At 39.8% G+C, this 7,500-nt stretch overlaps 1 pseudogene; it reads left to right on the top strand.

The window, feature by feature from the left end:
- Window positions 1-3,169: 3,169 nt before the first annotated feature.
- Window positions 3,170-4,815, top strand: LOC147467849 (uncharacterized; annotated as a pseudogene).
- Window positions 4,816-7,500: the final 2,685 nt, after the last annotated feature.

Below are 7,500 nucleotides of genomic sequence, written 5' to 3' on the forward strand. Positions count from 1 at the left end.
TATTGAGTTAATAAAGTAGCCAGGCCGGAGAAATCAGCAATCGGCTGAAGCGAAATTTTGATTTCCACATTGTTTGTTATTGGTAAGACTAGCCCATGGTCCTCAACGAAGGCTCCTGGCACTGCGCGAAGCCTAGGGGGTAGGGCATGGCGGTCGGCAGACGACAAAGTGAAGAATGATAAGCCCAAGAGCAGTAAGGTCTGGAAGATAAAAATCAATTAGTGTTCGTCGGCCGGGGGAGAATAGTACTTGTGAGCAAGCTTTAGGACGTCGAAATGAGACCAAGATTGTTCACCTGACTGTATGCATTTAATGTAGGCCTTGTTGTTCTTTACACTAATTACTCTAAATGGACCTTCAAATCTAGGAGCAAGCTTTGACTTAATATTGAGTTGTTGGTTGACTTTTCTAAATACTAGTGCTCCAACTTCAATGTCCTTGTGGCGGGCCACTTTGTGTTGAAATGACAGTATTTTATCTCTGGAATTAGTCAAATGCTTCTTTGTGATTTGAAAGATTGACTTATTTCTATTCAGAAGATACTCAGCATAATTATCATTATATGAAGAAACTTGATTTTCATCAAAGAGGTCATAGGGTAGTCTTTTATCCATTCCATATAAAAGAAAATGTGGGGTATCACCTAAGGAAGAATGGAATGTACTATTAATACAAGACTGGATAGTGAATAGTGATTCATCCCATGTATCCGATGTCGCATCAACAAGCGATCTCATTAATGAGAGGATGGAGGAGTTGAGCCTTTCTGTAATACCATTACTTTGTGGGCGGTAAGGGAGAATGTTAACACGAGTTACATTCATGATATCACATAACTTATCCATGACTTTGTTATGAAATTCAGTCCCGTTATCAGTTGAAAAATACATGGGGGCTGAATGTCTATGACAGAAGTCGTGAAAAGCATGTGCAACAACATTTGCTGTTTTGTTGGGCACGGGGACTAGTTCACAAAAACGAGTGAAGTTATCAATGAAGACTAAAATATAACGATTTCCATTGCGAGAAGGTAGAAAACCTGACAATGTGTCGCAAGAGACCTTCTGGAAAGGAAAGTCTGGAATGTCATATTTCAATGCAGGGGCTGGGTCATTGGTATTTCCCTTGTAATATGGGTATTGCTTACAAGAGTGAACATGCTTAGCAACTTTGCTAATAAGGTGTGGGAAGAAGAATCGTTGCTGAGCTAAGTGAATTGCCTTATACTTACCACAGTGTGCAGCTTCTTTCGACTCATGAAAAAGAGGAAGGATTCGACCTTCAAGAGATTCGTGAATAACTACAAGCTTACGAGATGCCTTGAGCTTTCTTGTCCTATATCGAGACTTGTAGCAAAGTAGACCGTTAGCATCGAGGTAAAGTTGACTTACTCGAACATGTCTGCTAAGGGGAGGTCTTTCATTCCTCTCTAAAGCTTGAATTAAGGGACTGTACAGATTATCATTACGTTGCGCTATCCGGATCCCGTCCTCCGTGGGTGGGTCCATGGGAGTACCTCCCATGGACCCACCTGGGGCAGCCAAGACCGGGGCGGTAACAGAATGAATGGGGTCGGAACGGCGACCATTAACATGTGCAGACCGTATCTCGTCCTCCGAAGGGAATTCAACGGTAGGCGCGGCAGTATTTACCAAGATCGGTGCAATGTCAGAGAATTTCACCTTGCGGGAGGCAAAGGTGGGCGAGGAGCTAGATTCAGGCAGGTTGTGAGCGTCAGAGAGAGGAGCGCGTGACAGCGCGTCGGCAACGACATTTTGTTTCCCGGGTTAAAAAAAACAATGGTGACGTCAAACTCTGCAAGAATTTCAATTGCGCGGGCGCGTCGTCCATGAGGGTCCCTACCCTTAAATATGGACGTGAGGGGGGAATGATCAGTGTGCACTTCTATCTGATATCCCAAGATTAGCTCTCGAAAGTGACGGAGGGCCCATGTGATACTGAGTAGTTCACGGTCCGTCGTGTGATAGCGTTTCTCCGCTGAATTGAGGGCGCGACTTGCAAAAGCAATGGGCTGTGTCTTTCCAGAATGGCCATGTTTCTGGTGGAGTACTGCTCCGAGCCCGAGGTTTGAGGCATCAGTGGTGAGGACAAAAGGCAAACTGAAATCGGGGAAGGCTAAGAGTGGAGCCTTAATTAGTCGCGATTTAAGAGTTGTAAATGCGGATCTTTCCTCGTCTGTCCACTGCCAAGATGTATCCTTTTTAAGGAGATGATTAACACATACATACTTGTATGTGGGTGTGGTTCCTGTTTGGAATTATGGCCCGAAACGTTCTGTTTACATGCCTTAAATCCTGTATATTTACGTACCTACATACGTATACAGATGGTATAACACATAAATACATAATCCATGAACACACACACACACACTCATACACACACACACACACACACACACACACACACACACACACACACACACACACACACACACACACACACACACATATATATATATATATATATATATATATATATATATTTATATATATATATAAACATATATATATATATGTGTGTGTATATGTATATGTATATATATATATATATATATATATATATATATATATATATATATATATATATATATATATATATATGTGTATGTGTATATGTATCTCTCTCTCTCTCTCTGTCTCTCTCTCTCTCTCTCTCTCTCTCTCTCTCTCTCTCTCTCTCTCTATATATATATATATATATATATATATATATATATATATATGAATATATATACATATATATATTTATATTTATACATACATACATACATACATACATACATATATATATATATATATATATATATATATATATATATATATATATATATGTCAAAGTATTAATAATCAAATGGTGAAATTCCGTTCAGTATTTACTATGAAATAAAAAAGGAGACATGGTTTCGTTTAGTTTCGTTCGAATGATTCGAATCATGTTTACGTGTGCAGGTGCATAGGCCTACTCGGTAGTTCCCACTATTCGCCTGCCGAGGTAAGGTTGTTTCTGCGGGATTGTTATCGCGGGTGTGAAAAAAATATATTTGGTTATGTGAAGTAATGATGGTTTCTATCACTATTGTATTTGTGATTTGTGATAATTTATAACTTATATGTTGTTAATATCAATTAACAGGACTCTACTCCAGCCAAGGGCCGGGCAGAGAGACGTCCACTTTGGTTCCTGATTGCTGACACAAATCAGAGACCAGCAAGATACAAGAATGATGATGGTTATTTAATTTGGTTTAGGGGTTTATCTGGTGCTCAAGTCGGCGAGACATATATAGCCACTTGAGGGGGAACTGTGTTTCGGCGTTGAGTTAATTTTATTTACATGTGTGGAAAATTTACGCAATAAAGCAAAGAAAAGTCAGTGAAATTTTATTTTCTCCCCAGATCTGTAATTCTGAATATATACCTATATCCTAGAACCTTGACAGTGGCGACCTTGCCAGGATATATTACAGAATTTACTAAATCTGGACAGAAATATAATTCACTGAAAAATCCTTTGTTTTGCGATATTTGTGGTTAACTGGCCGGGATATAATTCCTGCCGGGGCTTATTGTCCTTGGGGCCCGGAGGTAAGCTTTACTTGTGACGTCAGACGTGTGCCTTGATTGACGGACGTAAATAGTTCTTCATAGTTCAAGTTGTTCTGACAGTTGTTCACCTGGGTCATAGCCCAGTACTTTATCAAATCAGTGATTTAAGAAAGCAATAACATTTGCTGATTTTTGTTTGTATAGATATAATTTTCTAGTGGGTTAAAGTGGTTATCTGTCTAGTGGTAGCTAGCGAGAGTTTAATCATGTCGGATTTATCTTTTGAAGTGTTAAAACACCAAGCCGAACAGTTGGGATTAACCGGTGAAGCAGTTGCAGAGTACGTAGTAAACCAACAAGCCATAGGACGAGAAGAGAGAGCGAAAGAACGAGATTTGAGAAGATAAAGTACGAAGCGGAGAAATATAAATTAGATGTAGAACGCGAGAAAGTAAAATTAGAGCACGAACTAGAATTGGCTCGCCTAAATAACCCGAGTGCACCAGAGGTTCGTTGCGAAGTTGAAAGAGCTGTTAGGCCTAATTTGCCAGTGTATTCCGAGGGAGAAGATATCGCTAACTATTTGGTGAGATTCGAGCGAGTGGCTGCATTGTTGAATGTTGACGTTGACACTTATGCCGTCCGATTAGGTAGTCTCCTTACAGGTAAAGCAGCTGATGTATATACTTCACTTTCTCCTGAAATAACGAGTAAGTATGAATGTCTTAAAAAAGCTCTCTTAAGAGGGTTTAGTAAGACGCCGAGTAGCTACAGGAATGATTTCAGACAGTCGAAGATTAAAACTGGAGAATCTTTTCAGCAATTTGCAGTACAGTTAGGTAGAATGTTTGATTTGTGGATAAATTCTCGTAATATAGTTGCTGATTATAACTCGCTACGATCCTTTATGATTTTAGACCAATTTGTCGCTTCTCTCCCAGCAGAAATTCGGATGTTTCTTGAACATAATGTATCCAATCTAGAAGATGCAGTGCTGCTTGCAGACAACTGGGCTTCAGCTCATGGTAGGTATCCAAAGTCGGATATAGCTACGGACAGCGGTAAGAGGACTGTCACTGTCAAACCGCCAGTTTCACCGACTCCCGATAACGCTTATGTAAAGAGAGATTCGTCGAAGATTCGTTGTCATTATTGCGGAGAATTCGGTCACATAAAACCCAAGTGTCCAAAGAATCCCTTCAGTTTCAGACAGTTCAAACAGCCAGAAAGTAACATTTTGTTTTGAAGACTCTCCCTCTATGAAATATATCACTTCAGGGACTGTAAACGGGTCAAGGATCTCGACAATCCAACGCGACACGGTGTAGTTGCATCATGGTGTCGGAACAAGTGCTTCCCGACTTAGACGTGTCGAACTGCAAAATGGTTAAAATGGTTTTGATTATCTCGGAAGGGCTGATTGGTTCCCGCAAGTAAAATGTCATATAAGATGTCCTTATTTTACCGGGTGGGTAAACGCCTTACGTGCCCCATTGAAATTTTGTAGCGTTCTGATCGGAAATTATCCCGGAGCGATTGATCCGAATGACCTCGTTAAAGATCTCTCCTCGAACTTAGAAAAGGGAGAAACGAGTCAAACTGTTCTGACCAGGTCGGCTAAGATGAAAAGAGTGCATCCTCTCGTAGTACCAAAGCTAGAGCCTCTAAAGATAACGCCCAATGAATTTTCTAAATTACAAGCTACATGCCCTTCATTAGCGACCATTCGAAATAAAGTAAAATCAGAAGAATTAGTAGAAACCAGGGACCCTAATTCAGGTTTTAAATTTGAATGTATCGACGGGCTAATTTACAGAACGTGTGTTAAGTCAAAGTTTAACGAGCAGGTTGGTAAACACTCCTTGGTCGTCCCTTCAGAGTGCCGTAAACTAGTACTCTCACTAGCTCATGAGTCGCCGTTAGCTGGTCACTTTTCTCATAGAAAAACGGGAATGCGTGTACAAGAACATTTTTACTGGCCAGGTATATCAGCAGATATAAAAGATTATTGCAAATCGTGCGACCGGTGCCAGCGTATGTCGGTAAAGGGTAAAGTACCCCCTGTACCCCTCGTGAAAATGCCTATCATGACGGAACCCTTTTCTAGAGTTGCCATCGATTTAGTTGGTCCCTTAAGTCCCTCTTCATCAGAAGGACATAAATATATTCTAACGTTGATTGATCATGCTACAGGTTTCCCAGAAGCGTTGCCACTTAAAGAAATAGATTCCGTTTCTGTTGCAGAAGCTCTTTTGGTCATATTCTCACGGGTAGGCATCCCGCGTGAAATTCTCTCGGACAGAGGCACGCAGTTCACGTCACAGTTAATGTCCGAACTACATAAACTACTGGGAGTTAAACCATTATTCACTACCCCTTATCATCCCAGCTGCAACGGGAGAATCGAACGTTTTCACGCGACACTTAAAGCATCCTTGCGTAAACTTTGCGCGGAGAAACCCCGCGAGTGGCACAGATATTTAATTCCCACGCTTTTCGCTCTAAGAGAAATACCGAGCGATAGGACGGGATTTTCAGCTTTTGAGTTGTTGTATGGGAGGTCAGTTAGGGGACCTTTATCAGTTTTGAAAGATCTATGGGAAGATAAAGATGCTAATGAGGAAGAAAGAACTTCTTTCCAGTACGTTATCGAACTTAGAGATAAATTAGCTGAGTGTGCTAAGATAGCTGCTCAAAATGCAGATATAAGCACCACCCGATATAAATCCTATTTTGATCTGAAGGCTCAAAACAGGCAGTTCAAGGTCGGGGAAGAAGTTTTAGTATTGTTACCTGATAACGCTAGTAAACTCTTACAGCCATAATTCAAAGCGCTAAGCGCGCCGACATGAGACATAGACCCTAAATTCTCGAGATGCTAATTCGCGGATCGCGGCAAAAGCGTGCATTCGTGGCAAAAAGTTGAAAAAAAACAGTCGTGGCGTGGCCGTGTGGCAAGGGTAGGCTTGTAGGGCGATAGTTACATGAGTGAAAAAAATCATATTTTACATTATTTTTTCTTTACTTTTTCTTACCAATACTACTTTATTTTGAAAGTAATACCTAAATTGTTTATGGTTAATTTTTTTGTCACATTGTCCTAGACAAATACACGGGAAACCAAACTTCTTTAGGGATTACATCTTTTAGGATTTTGAGTTTTGAGTTTTTTTAGCTTTTGGAATTTAGATAATGAGAGTTAAGTGAAATGAAATAGTAGTCAGGGAAGTAAAATTAAAGCATATTAATTATATGAATATTATATATATAAATTAAATATACATATATATAATATATATGAAAATATAATAAAAAAGAAAATATGTGTATATAAAATAAGGAAATCACATCCCGTCACACACTGTCCCTCACATTTTCCGTTTGTTTTGAGTTAGCGTGAAATGGTTTGTCAGCGCGCGCGTAGGAAATTGTCAAACGAAGGATTAAAACACAAAACAACGACTGATTCATATAAAATAAAATTAATATTATGTTAGTGCTTTATGCTAGTGATTGTAGTGTGTTTGTTCTCTTGAAAGTGTTAAAGTGCCATAACATGCATTAATGTTAATAGTTAGGTTAACTTGGTTGGTAAACCTGAAGCTTTGCGCGTAAACGTACCGCATTTTTGCGCTTTTGCGTCCTAGATTACCGCATTCGTTACATGAACACGACATGGACATAACATGAACATGACATGGCCACGACACGCAGAAAACGTTATAGAATACGGCTGAAAGTGTCATGGAACGGACCTTATAAAGTACTGGAACGACGGAACAAAGTTGATTATCTCATTGAGAGAAAGGAAAACAGAAGTTGTATCATGCTAATATTATTAAGAAATACTATCGATGGAACCAGACAGGTAAAGTAAATCCCGACGAAAAGGATGGTTTGGTAAATGACTGCGCGTCGATTATGCGGGTTC

This window comes from Penaeus japonicus, unplaced genomic scaffold, assembly GCF_977035675.1.
Source record: "Penaeus japonicus unplaced genomic scaffold, GWHDUDI00000001_assembly GWHDUDI00000033, whole genome shotgun sequence".
Classification (NCBI taxonomy): domain Eukaryota; kingdom Metazoa; phylum Arthropoda; class Malacostraca; order Decapoda; family Penaeidae; genus Penaeus; species Penaeus japonicus.